The sequence below is a fragment of the Pipra filicauda genome, unplaced genomic scaffold (genome assembly GCF_003945595.2).
Source record: "Pipra filicauda isolate LSUMZ 115617 unplaced genomic scaffold, ASM394559v2 scaffold498_size1627759_pilon, whole genome shotgun sequence".
Taxonomy (NCBI): domain Eukaryota; kingdom Metazoa; phylum Chordata; class Aves; order Passeriformes; family Pipridae; genus Pipra; species Pipra filicauda.
This window is the reverse complement of record NW_024104640.1, coordinates 340171-361732: the sequence shown is the minus strand read 5'-3', so window position 1 is coordinate 361732 and position 21562 is coordinate 340171. Positions and strand designations below refer to the sequence as shown.

At 46.1% G+C, this 21562-nt stretch overlaps 1 protein-coding gene across 4 annotated transcripts in view; it reads left to right on the top strand.

Annotated features, from left to right (window-relative positions):
* Positions 1–21562, top strand: part of LOC113989358 (Kv channel-interacting protein 1) — a 350034-nt gene that overhangs the window by 178852 nt on the left and 149620 nt on the right. Inside the window, exon 1 of one of the 4 annotated variants that reach the window (XM_039386659.1) lies at positions 20097–20130. The exons of the other annotated variants lie outside the window; for them this stretch is intronic. The gene's annotated coding sequence lies outside the window, so the exon portion shown is untranslated. Of the gene's footprint in view, positions 1–20096; positions 20131–21562 lie in introns of those variants that run through there. 4 annotated transcript variants of the gene reach the window in all.

Genomic DNA, 21562 nt, shown 5'->3' with positions numbered 1-21562 from the left:
GCACAACTCTTTTGTTTGGTTCTGGTGTTGCATACAGCATCAGAATCAAATCCAAGCAGCTGTGTCCTGCAACCTGCAGCACACCAGGGCATCCATAGACAGTCTTTGGACACTGCTATGTGGTGCTGACATCAATAGCTTTCACCCTTTATATTACTAAGGCATTGCAATATTTTGCAAGATGTGAGTTATAGGTACATTTACCAAACAAATCCATATTTCTCTTGGTTCTGGCACTGTATTGAGAAATAATGCTTGGGAAGGAGCTACTGCATTCCAAGGCTTGGAAACAGAGCACAAGGTTTAGTAGTGCTTGACTGTGTCACCATTAAATATAGCTACTGTTCCATGTCTGGGTTGAATAAGACTAAATAATGTGTTCCTTCAGAGCAGGCTGCTGTGTCTGCAGCCCTGGGCAGTGATGCCAGGCTTAGATTAACGTGTGAATGTAGAAGCACCATGATACAATTTCAAGATTATTTTATATTTATGTGGCAAACACAGAAATTTGATGTTGTGATGTTGTTTGGAGGATATTTCAGATTTTACCAGGTACTTATGATCTTTTGGTAGAGCTGCCAGCTGAAGTTGGATATAAAGGAGCAGACACTAATGGGAATGTAGCATCAGCCCGGGAGCTGCTGTGACCCTCTCTATTGCAGCAAGTTTAAGAAAGTGAACCCAGCATGTTGGAGCTGAAGATGGCTACTTTGCCGTGACAGCAAATTCATTCCATATGAAATAAAGGAGTGTTGCTTTGTAGCAGAACGTAGTAGCAATTGTTTGAGACATGCTTGCAAAAATACACACACGCGCTTTGAAACTTCAGATCAAAAAGTCAAATGCAATATGTTGCACATTACTGTGCTTTTTATCAGACAAGGAGTTAACAACATTCCCGGCTCAAAAAATTCAAATTGATGCCATGTCAGGGAACAGACTCTAGAGACTGAAGACCATTTTAGTGGTTGCTAACGCAGTGATGATTTCCTGTCTAAAGCCAAAGGGATCAATAACTCCAGTTGGAAAGAAAACCCTTCAGGGGAAAGAGAATTCATGTCAGGGGAGCTTGCTGGACTGTTTAAGTAACAATATTTTATAGGTCCAACAAACAAGCTATTCCCAGTCCGGTAAGCAACATTCTTCAGCTACAGGTCAGGTACAGCAGAAATCAATTCAGCTCAATAATGTGTATAGCTTGTAGTTCCATCCATAACATTACAAAATTATTTAAATACAAAAATATTATATATTAGATAAATATTATATATATAAATAAATATATATATATAAAAAATATATAAATATAAAAACTTCCCATTCCAGCCTGGCTCTCCACAGGATGGCTCACAAGAGAGGATCACAGACTCACTGTCACTAAATGGAGTACTTTGGAAAACACCATTCATCCTGTGTGGTTGGATAGAATCATAAAATTGTTTAGGTTGTGTAGTGGGTTTCTGTGGCTAGGTTTTGGGGAGGGGGCTACAGGGGTGGCTTCTGTTAGAAGCTGCCAGAAGCTTCCCCTGTCTGGTGGAGCCAATGCCAGCCGGCTCCAGGAGGGGCTTCTTGCCGCTGGCCAAGGCCGAGCCAGTCAGGAGTAATGGTAACACCTCTGGGATAACATATTTGAAGTCCAGAAAGCCATTGCAGAGAAAGAATTCCAGCCAGGGAAGAGCGGAGTGAGAACATGGGAATAACAAAGTAGATCCCAAGGGCAGTGCAGAAGGAGGGGCAGGAGGTGCTCCAGGCGCCGGAGCTGAGGCCCTGCAGCCCGTGGGGCAGAGTAGAGTGGGACATCTGTGCCCCTGCAGCCCCTGGGGGAGCATCGGGGTGCAGAGACCCCCCTGCAGCCCCTGGGGGAGCATCGGGGTGCAGAGACCCCCTTGCAGCCCATGGAGGAGCCCATACAGGAGCAGGTGGATGCAGGAAGGAGGCTGTGACCCCATGGGAGGCCCAGGATGGAGCAGGGTCCTGGCAGGGACCTGCAGCCCGTGGAGAGGGAAGCCCAGGCTGGAGCAGGTTTTTCCTGGGTAGGACTTGTGGCCCCTGCAGGGGACTCACATTGGTGCAGCTCATCCATGAGGGACTGACCCCACGGAGGAGTGACCCATGGGACAGCAGGTTAGGAAGAGCTGCTGCCCAAGGGATGGACTCAAGCTGGAGAGGTCCATCAAGGACTGTCTCCTGTGGGAGGGACCCCACGGGGGCAGGGGAAGGACTCCAACTCCTGTCCTTGAGCAGTGGCAGAAACAACAACTGACCATAACCCCGGTTCCTGTCCCCCTGCACTGCGGGGGGGGAGGAGGGAAAATGTGGAAGGAAGGAGGGGTGGGGGGAAGGTGTTTCTAAGACTGTTTTATTTCTCACTCTTTGCTCTGATCCTGTTAATAATAAGTTTAAGTATTAACCCCACTTTGAGTCTGTTTTACCTGTAAAGATAATCAGTAAGTGACCTCTCCCAGCACTTATCTCTACTCATGATTCTGGATCCCTTTCCCCACCCACGACGTGGGGGAGCCCAGCTCTAGTTCCTTCTCCATCTGAAGAGCCATTCCAACGTCTTGGTGGACGGGGAAAGGAAACTCCAGTGACAGGGTTTGTCAGGCCCTCCTCTCCCCCAGCACCCACGTGGCTCCATGGTAGGCACAGAGACAGCACACCTGCGTGGAGAGGAGGCAAGAGAGAGTTTATTGTTGGGGAGGGGTTTATAAAGCTTTTAGGAGGGTCAAAGGGAAACCAATCACAAGTTCAGGGTCACACAGAAAAAACCGTCAGGTAAAGGGTCAACAGCCAATAGGAAGGGGTTTACCAAGGACCAATGGGACACCTCAGGACACCTTTCCCAGGACATTCCTGCATGGGAGATAACAGTTGCTGTGGGGGGTGTTGGGAAGAAGAAACACATGTTTACAAAGAGACCACAAAGAGCCATCCTAAGACATGTTCAAACAAGTTTCTCATCAGACTTAGTGCTACACATGAATCCTTAGCTGGTTTTTTTTCTCTCCTCTGTCTAGTTGCAGAGAGAAAGTGAGAGAGTGGCTTTAGTGGGTACCTGGCATCTGGCCAGGGTCAAACCACTACAAGTTGGAGAAGGACTTTAAGATCATTGAGTCAAACCATTAACCCAGCCCTGACAAGGCCACCAGTAAACCACATCCCTAAGTGCCACATCGACACCTCTTTTAAATCCCTTCAGGAATGGTGATTCCACCCCTTCCCTGGGCAATCCATTCCAATGCTTGACCACCCTTTTAGTGAAGAAGTTTTTCCCAATATCCAATGTAAACCTTCCCTGGTGCAACTTAAGGCCATTTCTTCTTGTCCTTTCACTCCTTACCTGGGACAGGAGAATGACTGAGTCCAGGTAGTCACAAATTAGTATCACCCCTGCCTGATGAGAGCCAGATGATCTGAAATGGCCAGACAAGTCTGGCAGGTCACCAAATGGTTAGAGCAATGGTGCTGTAGTCAGGGTTTTGGTTACCCAGACCATGGGACTCACTTTGCTGAGCCTGGTCTACTGGTGGCTGATGGAGTCCATCTGACAAAGAAGGGGAAAAGTATCTTTGTTCAGGGACTTCCCAAACTAGCAAAGGGGGATTTAAACTAGATTTGTCAAGGGAGGGCACCTATCCATCCCAATCCTACCAGCTGGATACCAACACCAGTAATGGATGCCCAGAACAGTGCAAAGGCATGCCACATACTCTAGCCAGTGAGTCAGCTTTATCTGGGGCCCAGCTCAGATGCCAAACACACACACAGAGGATGGGGAACAAACAAGAGAAACCAGAGATGTGCACGCACCTACATGGATATGATGTTGTTGGCATCACAGAAACATGATGGGATGGCTCCTATGCCTGGAGCATTGGAATGTAAGGTTTAGGCTTTTTAGGAAAGACAGGTGAGGGAGAAGAGGAGCGGGTGTAGCCCCCTGTGTCAGTGGTGGGCTGGAGTGTCTGTAACTCTTCCTGGAAAAGGATAAGGACCCAGAACAGAGCTTGTATGTGAAGATCAAGGGTAGGGCAGGGACAGGCGGTGTTGTAGTGGAGATCTACTACCGGGCCCCCCAACAGCAAGATGATGTGGGTGAAGCCCTCTAGGGGCAGATTGGAGTGGTCTTACACTCACCAACCCTGGACCCTCAGGGGCGATTTTAACCACCCCAATATCTGTCGGAGGGACAACACAGCAGGGCACGAGCAATCCTGGAGGTTCCTCAAATGTGTCAATGACAACTTCCTTACACAAGTGATTGAGAAGCCAACAAGGAGAAGTGCCATGCTGGACCTTGTGCTCACCAATAGGGAGGAGCTGGTGGGGAATGTAGTGCTCCAAGGCAGCCTTGGCTGCAGTGACCGTGAGATAGTGGAGTTTGAGATTCTCAGAGCAGTGAGGCTCACTGCCTTGGACTTCAGGAGAGCAATCTTTGGCCTCTTCAAGGACCTACTCAGTGGAATCCCACATGATAGAGCCCTGGGAGGCAGAGGGACCCATGAATGATGGTTGAATTCAAGGATCGCCTCCTTGATGCATCCCAACAAGGAGGAAATTGGGCAAAAATGCCAGAAGGCCTCCATGGATGGATAAGGAGCTGCTGAGCAAACTCAGAGTGAAAAAAGAAGCTTTCAGGAAGTAGAAAGGAGGGTGGCCTGGGAAGAATACAGGGAAATTGTACAGGAAGCTAGGGACAACGTTAGGGTAGGCAAGGCCCAATTAGAATTGTGTCTGACCAGGGATATTAAGGATAACAGGAAGGGCTTCTGTAGATATATTGCAGATAATGTGGACCTTCTCTGGAAGGAAACGGGAGACCTGGATACCCTGGACAAAGAGAAGGCTGAGGTTCTCAATGACTTCTATGCCTCAGTCTTCAAGGGCAAGTGCTCCAACCACACTGCCCAAGTCAAGAAAGGCAAATGCAGGGACTGGGAGAATGAAGATCCTGAGCCGTCTGTAGGAGACGATCAGGTATGAGACCATCTAAGGAACCTGAATGTGCAACAGGCCATGGGATTCAGTGAGATTCATCCACATGTCCTGAGAAAGTTGTTAAGCCACTGTCCATCATTTTTGAAAAATTGTGGCAGTCAGGTGAAGTCCCCAGTGACTGAAAAAGGGAAATATAATCCCCATTTTTAAAAAAGGGAAAGAAGAAGACCTGAGGAACTACAGACCAGTCAGTCTCATCTCTGTGCCAAGCAAGATCATGGAGCAGACTCTCCTGGAAAATATGGTCAGGCACATGGAAAACAAAGAGGTGATTAGTAACAGCCAGCATGGCTTTACCAAGTGAAAATCATGCCTGACAAATTTGGTGACCTTCTATGACAGAGCTACAGCACTGGTCAGTGGGGGTAGTATCTACCTGGACTTATGCAAAGCATTTGACACTGTCCCAAATGACATCCTTGTCTCTAAATTGGAGACACATGGATTTGATGGGTGGATCACTCAGTGGATAAAGAACTGGCTGAATGGCTGCAGACAAAGAATTGTGGTCAGTGGCTCATTGTCCACCTGGAGACCAGTGACGAGTGGTGTCCCTCAGGTGTCAGTACTGGGGCTGATGCTGTTCAACATCTCTGTTGGTGACATGGACAGTGGGATCAAGTGCACCCTCAGTAAGTTTGCTGATGACACCAAGTTGTGTGGTGCAGTCACACGCTGGAGGGGAGGGATGGATTCAGAGCGACCTTGACAGGCTGGAGAGGTGGGACCATGGAAACCTCATAAGGTTCAACAAAGCAAAGTACAAGTTCCTACATCTGGATTGGGGCAATCCCAGGCAAAACCTACAGATCAGGCAAAGTGATTGAGAGCAGCTCTGCAGAGAAAGATTTGGGGGTGATGGTTGATGAAAAGCTCACCATGAGCCAGCAGTGAGCCCAGAAAGCCAACGGAATCCTGAGCTGCATCCAAAGGAGTGTGGCCAGCAGGTCAAAGGAGGTGATTCTCCCCCTCTACTCTGTTCTTTTGAGACTCCACCTGGAGCACCGAGCACTGTTCTGGTGCCTCCAACACAAGGACATGGAACTGTTGGAGCAAGCCCAGAGGAGGCCACAAAGTTGATAAGAGGCACGCAGCACCTCCTCTACAAAGACGGGCTGAGAAAGTTGGGGCTGCTCAGCCTGGAGATGAGAAGGTTGTGTGGAGACCTCAGAGCAGTCTTCCAGTATCTGAAGAGGCCTACAAGGAGGCCAGAGAGCAACTCTTCATCAGGAACTGTAGTGATAGAAAAAGGAGGAATGAATATAAATTGAGAGAGAATGGGTTTAGGTTAGATATTAGGCAGAAATTCTTTACTGTGAGGGTGGTGAGACACTGGCACAGGTTGCCCAAGGAGGTAATGGATGCCTCAACCCTCTCTGTGTTCAAAGTCAAGTTGGGTAAGGCCTTGAGCAACCTTATCTAGTGGTAGGTGTCCTTGCCCATGGCAGGAGAGGTTGGGACTAGATGATCTTTAAGGTCCATCAAAACCTCTTAACATTCTATGATTCTATGAAAGCAGATCAGAGAACACTTCCTAGAAGTCACCATCAGAATAACTTGAACTGGGAAGATGGTTGCTGACAGGCAGTGTGTTTTACACACACATGTAAATGGCAGTGAAGGATCTGATGGGTCATCTCAAATCTGTTTGCTCCCAGAGCTGTTGGTTGCCAGTCTCATCTCAGTCAAGAGCTAGCAATGAGCTGCATGTACTGAATCCTGCATATGTTAAATGCCAAATATGGTTTCAATTTATATCTTGATGCAAAGTATAAATTCACTGGAAAGGTTTCTGCAGTGACTTAGACTTTACCTCACAGAACGAGTAAGAAATTCTATCCCTGGATGTAGTAGGAACATACTAGCAGGTGGGGACTCCTGCACTTGGTGACCATCTGCCAAAGGGATATTCCTATTTCCGAGGACAGGAGGACAGTCCTTGTGGAGGGAGGAGTGTTGAAACCACTTCCTGATGTAGTGAAGAGGAGGCTCAGGAACCTGGCAGGTTTGGCTGACAACTCAGGCAAACCCTGAGAAGGGACCGAGTATGGAAACTACCTTGCTGGGGAAGGCAGGCAGGCTGCTGGCCTGGATGAGTCCAGAGCCCAGAGTGAGGTAAATTCTTACAGCTCTGGGGCTGATGAATGAGAGAGAGAGGAGCAGGTTTCTGAGTGTGAGACTGTGTGAAGTAGCTTAAGTGTTATTTTTCTTTCCTTTTTGGCACCTGTATCTTTGTGACTTTTTTCCTAACTATGCCTCTTGTATGTGGTTTAAATACATATCAAATATTTTTAAGATAACTGACTTGAATCAAGGTTGATTTTGAAGTCATGGGAGAGCTCTGTTGTGATGGCTGTAGTGATGCTTAAAATTGATGCGTTTGACTGCTCATGCAGTCCAGGACAACAGCACATTGATTCCCAATATCCAGAAGGCAGTAGGATAAGTGTCCACTCAACCACGCAGGCTGCCTCAGGAGCTCATACTGTGAGAGCCTGAGAGTGAGAGAGACCTAGTGCTGGAGTAGGGGTGCTCCCTGGCCTCTAGAAAGTCAGGAGACACCTCTGCAGTCTGTGGTATGTGGCAGAGGTGTGTGGCTGGCAGTCTTGGGTTTGAGAGAACTTCTGCATGTGCTTCTGTGCTCAAAGTAGGGAGTGCTAGCACTGAGTTTCACCTTCACACTGGGGATAATTCTGCATTTGCTTTAACCACACATCTCTCTAATCCTACAAAAATGGGTCACCTTGGTTTTTCCCTCTGATCTCACAGGTTCTTTTATCACCATGCAAATATTGATCTGGAATCAGTGTAGGCCTAGCTCGGCTCCCACAGGCCTTGCACAATAATTTAGAAGGAGTACACTAAAAATTACCATTGTTTAGAGTACCTCATCCTTAATATGCAATGACAGTTCTTCTTGATGAGTGCTATGAGTTATCACTGGCTTTGCATAAAATGGTTTACCCTTATGGAGGTGTACCTAGCACCTTAAAAGGATTTTAAGTTTAAAAGCTGTATCCAGATCTCTATATTTAGCTCTTCCTGTTTCAGAGATACTCAGCTTGCAAATCCCATAGGTTCTATTTTATATAAATCCTATTTCAGGTATTTGCATTTAAAATTTGGTTGGACTTATGCGAAAGGCTCTGCATACTGTGAGACAGCTTGCTTTGGAGGCAGAAAAGTAGAAATGCCTCCCACCAAGAACCAGTAGTTCAATGCATGTTCTGCAAAATGTGTGAGAGATGATCACATCTCACAGAGCTAATTACCCACTGTGACTAATGTCTCATTCCAGCCCCCTCACCCATCCTTGCCAGTGCATAACACTGTAATTAAAGCATTGAGCTGCACCCGAGGATAGGGATGCCAAGAGCACTTAGCAGCCTGTGATTCAGTCCAGCAGATTCAGATAATGCGTTCTATCCATAAAGAAAAATATGCTTTTAGTCTACTACTAACCTTTTTCTTTCTGAAGGGGAGGAAATTACCTGCACAGGGTGGTCCTCTTCTCCAAGGGCAACAGCTCTGCAGACATGATAGTGCTGGAGCCTGTTCCCAGCCCATCCAGTCCTTGGGGTCAATGATCTCAGATAAAACCACTTCACTTTTTCCTCCTGCATGAGACACAGAGACCTCAGTTTAGCTAAAATGTGCTCACCCATTCTTCATCACACACAATGATCTTTCTTGCAGGATAGGCTGGTTTCTGTCTCTGAAAGGGGAGAAGCACTTCTAACATTGCTGGGAAGCAGGGATTCATTGGGATACTTCCTAATGTCATCATTAGAGCAGAGAGAATCTGCAGAGACCCCATGCAAAAGGTGGAACTTTTGCATGAAAAGTTACTGATCACTGTAATGCCCTCCTTCTCAGGAGAAACAAATGGATATACGTGAAGGTGAAACCCAAGGAAGCCTGAGGTACTCTATAGCCATAGTTTATGGAAATTAGCACCCAAAGAAATCTGACTTTCTATCACAAGGCCTTGTGACATGGCTGGACATGGAATGAGAGAAGCAGGGCACCTACTGCCAGCTTCACCACCTGGAATAAGACAGGTGTCTGTCTTAAGACAGGCTGTTGCCCAAGTTTGCAGGGACAGCTTTGCTGGAATATAAAACACTCCAATACTGACCTGAAGGTCTAGAGTGGCAGTGTCCCATCAGCTCTGGTAAGACCCATAAGATCTATTCTAGTGGTAGGTTTTTCCAATTATTCTTTTTGTTGAGGATCTTTCAGAGCTGGACAAGGAGAGGACTAGTGGTCTGTGTGCCCTGGGGGACGGCCTGTTAAGGAAACTCCCAGTGTGTTCATGAGACTCTCTGGCAGTTACACTCCCAATGCCAGAGACTTTTACTGCTGGGACTGAAGCCCCTTCACAGTGGCAACTCCAGTGATTCCACAGATGCCTTGCTTGACTCCCCACACACTCCCTCACATGCATTCAGATAGGTTTCCTCACTGGTTTGACCCCAGGTTTCCCATAGCAGAATCTCAGGTGTCTCATTGCACAGAGCAATTTATTCACGGTGCAGTAACACAGAAACAACCCGGAGCTGGTGCCTCCAAGGACGTACCCCCAACAAAGGAAGCCATGGGTTTTTATCCCCTCACAACCCAAGTCTCGCTTTTCCTCTGCTCCTGCCATGTCTCCCAGTGTCCCTCACCTGGCTGTGCCATTGGTCTTCCCACCATTTGTTATGCAAAAGGTTGGCAGTTCATGGCCTCTTTGGGCTCCCACCTAGAGTTCAGTCTGCATCTCACACTACAGCTTGCAAACTGAGCTATCTGCACCAGATATACTCCTCAACAAGGCCTCGACTCAGGCAGCAAGAGGGCATCCAGTTCCTCCAGGCACCCTACTGTTCCTAGCAGCTCTCGGGAGAAATCATGGTTAAAGTGGGCTCAGGTTCACATGAATTACCCTAGAAGGTCAGGTGATAGTGAAAGGGGTCTTATTTCACTACATTGGGATTTTGTTTCATCATGGAAAACATCCATCCTCTGGCTTGGTGGATGTTTTTCAGCTTCCTGTGAAACCAACAGGCTTTCATGATGAGAGTAACTTGTGACCTGTGTGTTCAGTGAGCTGTGCTGAGGATCCAAAACACATACAGAAGGCAGAAGCAACAGATGAAATACCTGCCTTATGAATAATAAACTCTCAATACTACAGAGCGAAGATGGCAGAGGAATCAGGGCTGCAGGATGTCAGGTTGGAGCTCAATCTCTGAAATGCTGGGTGGGTGGCTTTCCCCTCCAGGATGTCAAGGCAGAACAGAGTGCTGTTAGTGGCCCATGAGCTTGCAGGCACTGACCCCTGGACAAATACTGAGAGGAACAAGGCTCTTAAAATTTTGTTCTGATTAAAAATTCACTGAAGGTCTAGGAGGAGGGAGTCAGTGCTTTGGGGAAAACAATAAAAATATGAAGTTTAGTGCAGCCAATTTTGCCCTGCAACATCATTTCAAAATGGATGCTAGAACATGGGAACATTTTATAATTGATTTTATTTTTAAGTTAGAATTAGCTATTGAATTTGGTGCCAGTCAGGACTACATCAGATTGACCCCAAGTTAGTAAAGATAATTTTTTTTATTTGTTTTTTTTTTTCCCCTGTGACTTTTCAAATGTTGGTAATTTTAAGGTTTTCTGAGGGGGGGGGAGGAAATTGGCCTCCGTCCCTGCAGGGAAACAACAGGTTGAATTTCATGTTTTCCAGCTCATGGGAGTAGTGACTCCTTCCACTCCAGAGTCAGCTTTGGGGGTGGGTTGCTGTAACATGTGGGTAGGATATCCAGGTTACTCCCCTTTGTTTTGTGCTCTGTCGCATTGAGAAGCATGATTCATTCCTGTGAGCTGTATTTCCCAAAATAGCAGAGAGGAAGAGAATCTTTTGGCCTCTAATTTGCACACAGAAGTTGAATTAAGAGTGCTGGAGACCAGCTGTTTGTCCATTCTGTTGCCCAGCTGCCATATCTGTCTGCCTGGCTCGAGCTTTTCTATCATTTCCTCCCTGCAGCAATCTCTGGGGTCAGTCCTTGAGAGCTGTCACTTTGTTTTGTGAAGCTGAAAGTTGTTTTCCACATTTCTTTACACCCAGTTGTTTTTACTAATTCCATCTAGCCATCCCCAGCAACTGCCTTTTAGGTGAGGTGATCTGTGCTAAGTTTGCACCCCCTGGCATAGGGATGCTCCACCTGAGGCATGGTCTGGGCAGTACCTGTGTGCCATCAGCTCAGCACCGTGTGTGACACAGGGAGAGGGACACTGTGTACCTTACACCCGGTCTTGAGTGCGGAGCACCAGGATGGCCTTGGTCGTTGGTCACTTGAATTGTATCAATAGTGTGATCTCACTCACGTGAACCACTTAAAATCAGGGAATGATGCTTCTACTGCACAGTAACTCAAGAAAAAAAAGGAAATCCCAGAAACTTTTCATTTACTGCAGACTCCTGAACTGTGAACATCTACATATCCGAGAGGAGTTTTAATAGTTTTTCTCACTTTGCTGCTCTTACGACAGAATACTTGACAGTATCTGAGCTGTCCAAGAGTGTGAAATGAGCATGGCCTTTGGGATTGTAGAAAACATAAAGTGGAAATGAATTCACTGGAGATAAGTTAGTTCCTGTAAGTCTCTCTATAAAAATGCTTCTCTCAGCCTGTTAAGATTATCAGCTGCTGTGTCAACAGCCTGTGATAACACAGGAAATGAAAAAATGGTAGTAAGAAATCTCAGGCTGCTTATTAAGCCTTTTCTAACTGTCACACAAAATCAAGGGAGCAATGTACTCAGAGGAGAATTTTCCAGTCTTTCAGAAGCACAAATATCACTGCAGAGTGGGCTGTGCTTGGTGCCTGGGTAAAAGAAAAAGTGGGGGGGGGGCATGTATTTTGTTGTTTTTCTGGTTTTTAAATAAAGATTATAAAAATACTACAAATTAATATTATAAATTTAAATTTAATATAAGTATATAAATACATAATGATATACAATAATATGTAATATAAATAAATATCATAAAAATATTTTCTTTAAAAAACAACATGAAAAGCATCAGGTAGCTAGTTTTTGTTTCTTGTGTCTGTGACTGGAGTCTCCTCAGTTGCATACCATCAAAAATTTCTGAGAGTGAATAGACAAAATGTACCTTTAAAATTTGTAACAGAAAGTCATATTGTTTAGGTCTCTTGTAAAAGGAATTGTTGCCATCTATACTGTGGGAGAAGGACTAGAGTAAAAGAAAAGCTAGTCATAACTCTGGCCTTGCCCCAGCTGATGCTTGGTACAGCCGAATGAATACCTGAGGCACCTCATCTCCAGAGCTCCCAAATGCACCTTCACACTTTCATGAAGTGTTTCATACTGTAGTGTTGATATTGATAAAGAAACGGTGTTGAAGGCACAGTTTAAATATATGGATTTCACTAGGCTTGTAGGGAATTGCCTTTGGTGTATTCCCTCCTCCTTCACCCCTATCCACCAGCTCAATCTGAAGAAGAGGATTTTCCCTGAGGGTAAAGAAAGGGTGAAAAAATAATGTTTCCAGGGACTGCAGTCTCCAATCACTTATGTCTCTACTGTTTGTAAGCTATTGGCTGATAACAAAAAAAATTGGTTCGTGTGTTGGGTTAGTTGAATAAAAGCAATATTAAGGATGGCCTTTCAAACCATAAATCTGGGAGCTGTATGGTTTTGTTTGGAATAGGCTGAGTTCCAGATGAGTAGTGTGCAAAATGTTTTGCCCTAATAGTTACAAGGGGTGTAGCTCATGGAATTTAATGACTCACTTTTAGGAAGATCTTGCTTTCACTCTGTTTTCTGTTATCCATCATTGCAGCATCTCCAGACCTTTCTGAAATCAGTAATTAGGAATGTGCTTAGATCTCATCAGCTGGAAGCTAAAGTGTATCCTTGAGCACTCAGAATAAACATAGTGTGCTGGTTTAAAGGTAAACCAGCAGGGGAAATGGACTCAACTCAAAAGAGAGATTATAAATCAGAATAACAATTTAATAAAATAATACAATAAGTACGATTATACAGACAAACAATTGGTTTTAACCCACAAAACCCAAATATATAACCCAGCACCCTGGGGCATGAACAGAGTGGTGTTCTTTGGGCCCCCTGAGCCCAAAGTAAAAGGAGAGGGGAAAACCTGTTGGTGAGACTGCTGTTGCAGTCTGGTTGAAAAGTGGTGGTTGCAGTCCAGTCGAGAGTGGTGGTCTGCAGTCTGGTTGAGAGCGGTGGTCTGCAGTCTTCCTCTGGATCCCATGAGTGGTAAAAAAGTTCCAAGACTCCAAGATTATATACCCTCCAGTTCAGGCAGGAATGCTCAGTCCTTCCCTCAGGGCGGGGAGTTTCACAAAGGGTGTGAGGAACAGGGAGGCACCCTTCTATATTGCAGGCCTCTTAACACCTACTTTGTATCCTGAGGAGTCAGGCTGCTCTGGGCAGAGGGTGTAAATGCTCTATTGACAACAGTTTCTGGGAAATGGCATGGAAGGCTATAGAATACACAGTTTTGGGTTGCACCCATCCAGTGATGAACTGGTCTCAGCTGTCCTAACTAGGACACATAGGAATACCCATATACCTAAATGCTTTTCTGACTGGGTTTAACCACATGGAATAAAACCTATCCTGTAGTATTTGCAGCATTTCTCTTTGTTATAGTGGACTGTCTGCAGTGCTGAGATGAAGTGTGTGTTCATCACATCATGTGTGCCTGTTAAACTGGGTAGTGCCTGGACTCCAGGACAGTTTTTTGATTCATTCCTGCTCCCCAGAGTGCTCTCAAAGGTAAAGATGTTCATTGGTTGTGTTAGTGGTTAGATGTGAATGACAAAATTTTCCTAATTTCCTCTAAACTGTGAGTAGTTAATTCCAAAGAAGTCAAGTATGGAAGGAGCTGCTTTGCTGCGCTTGCATAAAAGCTAGAATTTGCTGGGGGTGATCCTTGCTGCCTTACTCGGAGCTTACAACAGACAGGCAGAGGGTATCTGGGGGCTCTGAATCAAAAATTTGTTCAGTAACTACCATCATAGAGGACTTCATGGGGTAACTGAAAGGTCGCCTGTGGATCCCTGTGTCTCTAATGTATCACAAAGTTCCCTGAGATGGACTGTATGGCTGATATCCACTTCTTTTTTGTATGCCAGAGCAACTGGCACCAGGCCTGCTTGTGGCAATGGCCAAGCACGGTTTGCATGTACATGTGTGGAGTACTAAAATATCAAATTACTCTGTGTATCTACATCTATCTAAGGTAACGGTTTTAAATCCTTATAAATCTTATATATCCTTATCAATCTTCTGCTCTCCCAAAAGGAGAGAAAAAGGTTCTGTAAGATACTCCTTAGGAAGGGACCAATGAATATTTTCAAGGGTCCTGACTTGGATGTCATTCCAGTGCTGCGTTAGACAAAAGAGGTCATAGAGCGAAAGCCATAAAGGGACCTTGGGAGTGCTGCCAGCTGCTGGCACAAATGGCCTCTTAGAATATTTCTCTTCTTCCTACATCCTCAATTTCAAGAGCTATCCTTTTATCTCTTGGCAACCTGATCCAGTACACATTCATATCACTTGTTACATGTCAGTGCACTCCCCACTGTTCTCCTCTTTTACCCCAGTCCTTTCTCCTCCATGACCACTACCCTTCCGTACTCACTAGAAGGAGCTCTGCTGCTGCCAGGGATCAGCCTGGTGCAGGAGGTGTCCTGTGGCTGGGACAGGCACTGGGATGTTCTTATCACTTCTCAGCAACCCATTGCCTGTTGTTACTTTTAAGGGTATAAATTCAATAATGCAAATAAGATGGAATGTTTATGACTATATTTGCATGTTTTAACATGCATCGACTTTATTTAAATGGAAGTTATAAATGCTTTGACTTTGTGCAAGGTTGTGGTATGAAACAAGCTTTAAAGAATTCTCTTGGCTGGAGCTGGCATCTCCGTGGGCCACAGGCCATCAGCCTTGACTGCTCCAGCTTGATGGCACCTAGAGCTATGTGGGGCTGAACTCTGCCTTTTAGCTCTTTCCTGTCATTATCTGCATTGCATTGACTGGGGAGATAAATAAAACAAAACAAAAACAAAAAAAGAGAGCTCTTGGGTGCTCCTACCTGCTGCTTCTTTGTCTCTAGCTTCCACATTTCTGTTTCTGGCTTCTACCTGTTGTGGCTGTGCCAATCCCACTGTTGCCTGGCCCTGAGCAGGGACAAAGCACTCTCCCAGTGAGGCCCTGTGGGGCACAGACACCCAATGTCACCCCTGCCCCTGCAGGTGTCACCTGGCCTGGGCTGGGTGAGCAGGCTGTCCCTGTCCCTGTCCCTGCCCCTGGGTGAGCAGGCTGTCGTGTCCCTGTCCCTGGGTGAGCAGGCTGTCATGTCCCTGTCCCTGGGTGAGCAGGATGTCCCTGTCCCTGTCCCTGCCCCTGTCCCTGGGTGAACAGGATGTCCCTGTCCCTGGGTGAGCGGTCTGTCCCTGTCCCTGTCCCTGTCCCCACCCCTGCCCTGTCCCTGGGTGAGCAGGTTGCCTCTGCTCTTGCTGTGGGAGGCGCAGACGTGCTGCTCTGCTCAGTGTGCGTCCTGGAAGTCCATCTCACGCTTCTCTGCTGTCCTCCGCCGAGGCATAAGTGCTGGTTTGTGTGTATTTAGGATTGGGCACAAGTATGAGTTTCTGTAGGAAGAAAGACAAGGTTTTTCAAGAATTGTACATATAAAGACCCAAGTTTATGTGTGCACTGACATAACGTTAATGCAGGGTTGTTGTCCAAATAGTCCCTTTGAAATTTTGAGTGTTCATGTGAAAAGTCAATAAAGCACAAATTGGGGTCTTTTACGCACAAGGAAAGGAGGAGAATTCCTCATATGGGTAAACCTAAAGTCGTACAGTTATCACCATTTTTCTCTTTCTTCCTGCAATTCTCATTCCCTGCATTTCTGTGCTGCCAGGGCACCGTGTGGGGGACTCCTGTCTTTGTGTGTGACACAGTGACAGCAGGTGGCAGCAGGATCCTGCCGGCTCCCGGCATTAAACCATCCACAAGGTACAGACTGGGAACCTCAGCAGACTAGGAGAGGGGCAGGTGAAAAGGTGAGAGCTGCAACGGCGAGTTTCTGTTTCAAAACTCACTGAGCCCGTCGTTGCATTTGGACACCGGGAATCTACGGGTGTTTCCACTGAATCTGCATTGACCGGCAGTGCTGGACACCCACCAACCTGGTGCCGTCACAGCAGGATGGAAATGGAGTTTGGGGAGAATGGCATTTCCGAATGCAGGCTGACTGTGTCTCTTGCTTTTGCCTCTTGGCAATGGTATCAGTACCACTAGGTGGGGATAAGAGACTTTTTAGGCTTATATTAGATATTCCTTCCCACTTATTTTACTTATTCTGGTCGGGCCCTCCAGCAGTGTTTACTGCAGCCTATGCGAGTTGGCGTATCTGGTGGTTGGAGTGTCCAGTGGTGCCCCCTGTCACAGCTCTGCCCCCAGGAACCTGCCAGACAAACCACACCCCAACAGGCCTTTTCCTGTCACCTTTTGAAGGTAGTGCCTGCAACACCAGTGTGGCGGCAAAATGTTAAAGTGGACTGTAGTGGATTGACCATGGCTGGACACCAGGTACCCACCAAAGGTGCTCTAATACTGCCCTCTGCATCTGGACAGAGGAGGGTTCTGAGTTAAGGACGGGGAGAGATCACTCACTGATCACTCACCGTGACTGAGTCACGGGCAAAACAGACTCGAATTGGGGATATTAGTTGAATTTATTGCTAACAAAGTCAGAGCAGGATAATGAGAAGTAAAATAATTCTTACAAACACCTTCCCCCACCTCTCCCTCCTTCCCAAGTTCTACCTCCTCCCCTGCAGCAGCGCAGGCAGACAGTAATGAGGGTCACAGTTCATCACAAGTTGTTCCTGCCACTGCTGCAGTGTGGGCTCCTCTCTCCACATGTCAGCAGGTACCTGCCAGAACCCTGCTCCAACACAGACCTCCCACAGGGTCACAGCCTCCTTCTGGCATCCCCTGCTCCAGCGTGGTCTCCTCCCCAGGCTGCAGGGGGGTCTCTGCACCCCCGTGGCCTCCATGGGCTCAGGGGCACAGCTGCCCCACCATGGGCTGCACCAGGGGCTGCAGGGGAACCTCTGCTCCGGGGCCTGGAGCACCTCCTGCCCCTCCTTCCCCTTGACCTTGGTGTCTGCAGAGCTGTTCAAATGTTCTCATTCTGCTCTCCTCTGGCTTTCTCTGCATTTCATCTGCACAATAACTTTTTTTACTTCTTAAATATGTTATCCCAGAGTTGTTACTGTCATTCCTGATTGGCTTGGCCTTGGTCAGTGGCGAGTCTGTCCTGGAGCTGGTGGCACTGGCTCTGCTGGACATGGGGGAAGCTTTTAGCAGTTTCTCACAGAAGCTACCCATATATTCCCCCCTGCTACCAAAACCCGGCCATGCTAACCCAAAGTATGGATTAATTTAACTCCATTGATGGGGAGGGCAAAAGAATAGATAAATTTCTCTGTCGCCTTTCATCCATCCCTGAGCTGACTGGCTCAGTACAGCTCTCAAGACAGGGCAATGCTGTCCTCATCATGGGTGGAGCACTGAGATGGTGGTTTTGGTAAGTTAGAGTGACCCAAACCATGTCAGAAGCATGTGGCCAGTCAGTACTGGTCAGTGCTTCCTCACACTGGGGGACCTCAATGCTCAGCAGCAAAGGAGGCATTTCCCTGCCAGCTGTTCCTGTCCTACTGCAGATGCTCAGGCCTCAAAGACACGGAGTTCCTTTTTGTAGTGTGTAGCATTTGCAGCTGGATTTGGCAGCTCTGAGAGACTGATTATTTAGGACTCTTCTGATAGCATACAAATATATTTTTATTGTCTAAGAATATAGAAACTAATGTGTTTTAATCTGAAGTCCTTCAGTATCTCATTAACTAAAGGGTAAGAAAGTTTTGTATCACATTAGGGAAGCATTTCCAGTGCTTTCTGAATTATGAATTCTGAATAATCTCTCGATATATTTCATTTTTCATAACAGCTGGTCCAGATGTCCTTTTCATAATCATAGAATCATAGAATGGCTTGAGTTGGTAGAGACCTTGTTCCAACCCCCTGCCATGGAGAGGGACACCTTCCACTAGCCCAGGTTGTTCCAAGCCCCATCCAACCTGGCCTTGGACACTTCCAGGGATGGGGCAGCCACAGCTTCTCTGGGCAACCTGTGCCCGGGCCTCACAACTTTCATAGTAAAGAATTTCTTCCTAATATCTAACCATGCCCTCTGTCAGTGTGAAGCCATTCCCCTCTGGTCCTGTCACTACATGCTCTCATAGTCTCTCTCCATCTTTCTTGTTGGCTCCTTCAGGTACTGAAAGGCCACAATTAGGTTACCCTGAAGCTTCTCTTCTCCAGGTTGAACAACCCAAATTCTCTCAGCCTTTCCTCACAGCAGAGTTGCTCCATCCCTCTGATCATCTTGGTGGTATCCTCTGGACTTGCTCCACAGGTTGATGCCCTTCCTGTGCTGGGGACTAAGAGATGTAGGCATGCTCGGAATTTAATGTCCGTCTGGTCAAAAGATTATTCTATCTTCCATCCTCCTACTAGGGTATAGTTATTGCTCAGTATTTGTCTAGACAACACTGGGAGAGCCTCCAAGAACCAGGTTCTGTAGAGCAGTGAAATTAGTTATTTGTTTTTCATGCTATTGTGTGTATATATGTGTATATCTCCTTTGTAAAGATTTCAGCTCTTATATGGCCTCACACACATGCTGCAAAAGCAGGTAAGAAGTTACACAGCAAGAACTTGGGGAAAAGCTCATGACTGAGGGAGATGCCACTAAATTCTTCTTTAGGTTATAGTATTTACATTTCCTCTTCAGAAAGACCTTTAAACTACTCTTGAATAATATAATGTTTACATTCTCCTTTTCAGAAAATGGCAGACAATATTTATTTTTTATACTATAAGAAAAATAATCAAAAGACTGTCTTCTCTGTAGTGTCATTCTTGTTGACATGTCAATGGCATGCTGAATCTTATAATTTAATGATAGAAAAATACCCTGGAAGTGTATAAGAGAATGATGTGAAACAACATTTTCAATGGAAGATGGACAAACTAATGTCAGGTATCATGGGCTTCTGCAGACTTTTCCTTATGAGTAAATTGCTTATCAGTTTATGCACCCACTACCCGTTAAGTTGCTGCCTTCATAGTATCACCTGTAGTGTAGAGTGGAGACCCTGTGTGTGGAACTGTTACCTGGAGTGTGGAGTGGGACAGCCATTCATGGCATTACTGCCCTGGGGATTGATGCAGCAACATCCTGTGCTGTGGGGTCTAAGTCACCTCGGTGCACTGGGCAGCCAGTGGGGTTAGAAATCTCTGAATATTATGAAGTCTGAGGTGGTATATTTGAGTTGGAATGGCAGCCTGCTACCCAGCTTGAGAGAGGCTCTTCTCATGATGCTTAGTAAACCACCATTAAGGAATTTACTGTGCTTTGGCAAGTGGAAAAGATGTTTCACTCAAATGTTTTTCACCCAAATCTCATTCTGTAAAGAAAACTGCTGGGAGACTGATGTGAGGACATTGCTTTAAAAGCTCACCTGACTTCACTCAATAGTTTGAGGTCCAAGTACTTGCTTCCATGCTAGGAACAGAAGTTCTCCCTGTGGCTGTTGGCTTTTATCTTTCTATTTCAAAGGTCAATGAAAAGTGTACAAACCCTGTCTTTCTCAATATGCTCAACCTTGCACTCAGTCATGTTGTTTTAAACAATGCAGAAATAGTCTGTTGCATTGTAAAGCAGCAGGAGAAGGGAAAGCTGGGGACAAGACTCAATGAGCACACAAAACAGTACTTTGTAATAACAAGAAATGCACCAGATATGTTTTGCCCTTTGACAGTGCAACCTCTTGTAATTAAATTATCAGGATGAAAAAAACCACTCAATTATTTAAGGACTGGAAAAAAAGTACAGTTAAATAAATAATTTGAGAGATTTCTGTTAAGTTTGAAATTGTAATCCCAAATTTGTATGTTGTTTTCTTGCAGGTAAGTCTGGATTGGTCTGTCTGAACTGTGCAGTTTGGAAATGTAAGTGACCAAAGTAAGCCTTCTTCATGCTGTTTCAGCCTGTTAACAAGGTCAGAGTGTTGTCTTTATTTTTGAGCTCTAATACTTTAAATTAAAATCAAAATGGAATGGATAGTGTAATTGCAGAATGCTATGGCTATGCAGACACAGTGGGATCTTTATGTCGGCTCTGAATGTTAACAGAACAAATGCATTCACTGGTCCATCCTTAAACCAAGACTGGGTTGGGACAATATGAAATAATCACATTATTGACATTGTAAAGGCTAATACAGCTTTTATACTATTTTTCATTGATCATTTAAATGGATTCTTTACTTATCAGAGATTGCCAGATACAAAACTTTCAGTGCCTGCTCTTGAGTAGAGCTAACAGGTCATACTCAGAAAAGCTTACTTTGTGGATTGTTCAGAAATAATAATCTTTTATTAATGACCTGGCAGTAGGACCTTGCTAGAAGTCAGTAAAGTGCTGCTGTTGGACTGGCATGCTCTGCTTCCCCTGTAACACATACTCTGTCACATGCCTGCTAGAAGTAAACCTCTTTCTTTTGCAAGCTTCCCAGCACTGGAATGAGCAGGCTCCATTGAGGCATTGTCATCTTTATTGTATCAGAGTTGAACATTATTTCCTTTCAACATTTCTTCCTCCTTTTTCTTCTCCAATTATCTCCAGGAGCAATTATATTCATCTCCTGTCAAATCCTAGTGTTGTCTGTTGTCATAGTTTGAAATTGGCTCCCCTTGAGAGTTCGAGGGGCTCAGAGGTGATTGGGTGCCAGGACAGTGTTCCCTGGAGAGCCAGTCACTGTCCATGTCGTTCGCTTCTGCTCAAAAATCATATATCACCGCACCGGAAACGGTTGGCAGTGCAGTCTCGGTTGTTTTGCTGTGGTGTCTGCTGCATGTAGGTGGACAAGGCCAGGGGGTGGTTGGGCTCCCTCTCTTCCCCTCTGGGGGGGAGAGGGGAGCCCTGCGACCCCCCAGCTCAGCCTTTGTCTAGAGTTAGAGGCAGCATTTGGAGTGTGTGCTGTGAAGGAAGAGATTCACAGCACCTGAGGTAAGAGGGAGGAGGCCAGGCCTTCCTTCCCCCCCCTGCAGCTGCGGGACACTTGGGACAGTGCAGAACTGAACCGAGCTGCCTGTGGCCAAGGCTAGGGGGCTTTTTTTCCCCCCACTGCATTTAGGCTGGTGGGGGGTGGATTTTGAGGCTCAGCACTTGAACAGAGCGAAGTGGACAGGCTGATAAAATCAGCTCGGTGCTCGGGAGAAGAATCCCAGGCGAAATTGGAGACGGGCCAAGAGAGGCTCGGGAGCTGCCTGCCGAAGCTGACCAGGGGCAGCCAAAAACTGACTTAGGGGAATGAAGATTCCAGGACGCGTACACTTGATAAGCTGCACTGCAGCAGCCTACGGAGCGAGGTGGGACACC